This window comes from Corylus avellana, chromosome ca10 (assembly GCF_901000735.1).
Source record: "Corylus avellana chromosome ca10, CavTom2PMs-1.0".
Taxonomy (NCBI): domain Eukaryota; kingdom Viridiplantae; phylum Streptophyta; class Magnoliopsida; order Fagales; family Betulaceae; genus Corylus; species Corylus avellana.
The window spans coordinates 16,460,097-16,463,512 of NC_081550.1; positions in this window are offsets into that span (position 1 = coordinate 16,460,097).

Below are 3,416 nucleotides of genomic sequence, written 5' to 3' on the forward strand. Positions count from 1 at the left end.
TCGAACTGTTTGAGAGTTATCAATTGATAGCTCTCTCCATGTTATCAAGAATTTAAACAATCATTCAAGTGAAGATAAGGATAGCATGAGTTGAGTTAACCATTTGTAGTTTGGATTCTTGATAAGATATAAAGAGAGTTAGCACGAACCAATAAGAACAGTTTACTTTTCGATGAATAAATTAAAACACACTTTAGCTTTCTCTACCATCTCTTACTTCAGTTGTTGTTTTAATTAGAAATTTGCATAGAAGTCTTATGTGGTTGTTGTGACGTGTGAGTTGTATTTCACAAGTCAGTTCGTAGGGCCCGCCATATGTCTTCTTTTTGCCCAAATTGGTTTTGGAGACATGTTACTTGTATTTCACAAGTCAGTTCGTAGGGCCCGCCATATGTCTTCTTTTTGCCCAAATTGGTTTTGGAGACATGTTACTTGTATTTCACGTACAAGTCAGTTCGTAGGGCCCGCCATATGTCTTCTTTTTGCCCAAATTGGTTTTGGAGACATGTTACTTGTTCCTCCTTTTCGTTTTGGTTTATGATTCTCCTTTTGACCGACTTATAATAAAAGCATGAGTTTTCCACAAATAATTGTGGCCGAAATAGTGGAGCGTTATTAATCACAGCTAATTGTTAATGGTCCTAATTGTTAATTGCCTAACAACTTTTGAAGGTGGCTTAAAAAAAAATCTTTAACTGCCTAAGGCAATCCGGTTAGCCATTTTAAGATTTGAAACAACGTCTTCTTTTTTTTTTTTTTTTATTTAATTTTGTTTATTTTCTCTTTTTTTTGCTTTTAAAAAGTTGTTAGTGGTTAAGAGCAATTTTCTCTAATTTAATAACTGTTAACCGCACAATTTTTCAATTTTGCTAACCTCTTAGGCGGTTGCAAGTAGAGGTTTTAGCCAATAATTACTAACTGTAACTGTCTTCTCAATCATAACCATAATGCAACAAGTATGCAAAAAACCCATAAGAGAGACTTCACCGCAATAGCGAGCGAGAGATGCTTGCTACACAGTAGAGAGAAAACATATACCATCTTAAACTAACACTCAAGTTGCAATGTCCTTGTTACGAGAATTTGTAACTGATCAAGTTACTCACCTTTCGACCAGAAACGAAGCTGGATTCGGCCTCTTGTTCTTGCCTATGGTTGCTAATTGAGAATTAGCAATAGGATGTTTTAAAAGGATCCTTAGCCTCTTTTAAACACTAGGTTTTAGGGATAAAATTTTCTTATTATTCTCTCACCCAATCATGGGTTTAAATAGGATTACAAAACAAACCTAGTCCCAATAGGATACGTACTACTATTACTACCCAAGCTAGGAGAATTTAGAAGAATTTGATCACTATTAACTCTTACACGAACTCTTTATTGAAATAGTAAAACACTTATGCTATTCACCGACACTAGAGTACATACTTCTTATTGAAATAAAATAAACTACTTATTATTCTGGTAACATTCCTTCCCCGCTGAAATTGTCTTTGTCCTTAAGGAAAAATTCCGGAAAGCATATGTTTATCACGAATAAACTTTTCCAAGTAGCATCAGTTGGATTGAATCCTTGCCAATGGATAAGAAGTTCCGGATTGTTGTAGTTGTCACAATAATCCAAGAGAGCTTGAGGCTGAAGGTGTTGATCCCCATCATCATACTCTAGCATAATGGTGCTAGTAGGAACATTATTGCCCATCTTCTGCTTAAGTAACGATACGTGAAAAATTGGATGAACCTTTGACCCCAATGGTAATGCCACCCGATACTTCTCCAATACGAACTAATACCTGATATGGTCCATAGAACTTGGCTGCCAACTTCATGTTTGACCACTTCCCCAATGAATGTTGCCAATATGGTTGGAGATGAACATAAACAAAATCTTCAGGCTGGAAGATACGTTCTTGATGCCCACACTCATAAATCTATTTCATTCTATTATGAGCCACTTGCAATTTAAATCTGACATCCTTGACCAACTAGTCCCTCTCTAACAAATTGGGTTCCATTGTTTTTACCTTTGCCGTACCTGGATATATGAAAGTAGTGTAGGGGGAAGTCGGCCATATTCCACCTCAAAAGGAGTCTTGCCAATGCTAGCATGATAACTTGTATTGTATGTATATTCAACCCAAGATAACCATTTAACCCAATCCTTGGGTTTATCGCCCCTAAACCACACTAGTTGTAGAGTATGTGTGTTTAAGTGGAATGAAATGTGCATACTTTGAAAATCGATCTAGGTTCTCCAAATCTGTGGAAAACCTACTATTAGTTTTAAGTTCAACTAAAACGAATCTAAGACTCAAAAATAGGGGTAGCAGAACGTCGGGCCGAGATGACGTTCCCTGGAATGTCTTTGGGCGAGTGCTTGTCCCCTAGGGGTGAGCGCTCGGCCAATGAAGGGTAGGTGGAACCTCATTTGGTCCAACGTATTCCTGAATCTTTCTTGACGGGTCCTTAAGCTACAGAAATGGTTTCTAACATCTTATAATCACAACAACATCTCCAAGTAACAAGATTAAGTCCAAACGGAAAGGAAAAACTTAAAACGAGATTAAAGCTTAAAAATCCTAGATATAACAACTAAGCTATTATAAATCAAGAAGCTAGCATAACAATCTAACAAATATAAAGAAAGTGCAGTGGTTACCTCTACAAGCAAGCTATCCAAGAACACCTCATTCTTCTCTAAAAACACTCACGTCACACACACTCAAGAATCAAACCAACAAAGTTTCTCTAAGGCTTCAAAGGTTAAAATGAGGGTTTAAAGGCGTAGCGGGGTGGGTTTAAATGGGGGAAAAAGCTTAGGGCACTATAGAATATTCCTGAAAATGGTGCGAGCACTCGTTTACTACAGTGTCAAGCGCTTGTGTACTGTTTATTAAGGGGTTTTTGAGTTGCAAGTGGCACGCACTGACAAAAATCAGCGGTCAACAAAAAGTCAACAAACGCTCGACCTGGTCCCCACACGAGTGCTCATGTACTGTCGCCAGGCGGCCGCTCATGTCTTGTTGCCAGGCGAATGCCCATTCAGGTGTTCCTAGTAACCCAAAGTTCAATTGAACCCTTAACTAAGCTGTCTTAAGTTTAATTAATTATTTGGGTCACACTACAAAAATGCTAGAAATTTTTAACTAGGAGTTTTTGATGTGTCAATGGTATTGACACGTCAAAAACCCCTTTTGACGTGAGCCTTTTGACGTTCCTCACCGGTTAAAACGGGGGTGTCAAAAATTTCAAATTTTTGACATGTTTACAGTGCCACGTCAAAAATATTTTTGACGTGGCAATATTGCTGATATTCCCACAACAAAAATATTTTTGACGTGACTTTTTTGCCACCTCAAATTTTTTTTGACTTATCCAAATACAATTAACCTGATATCCAAATACAAATACAATTA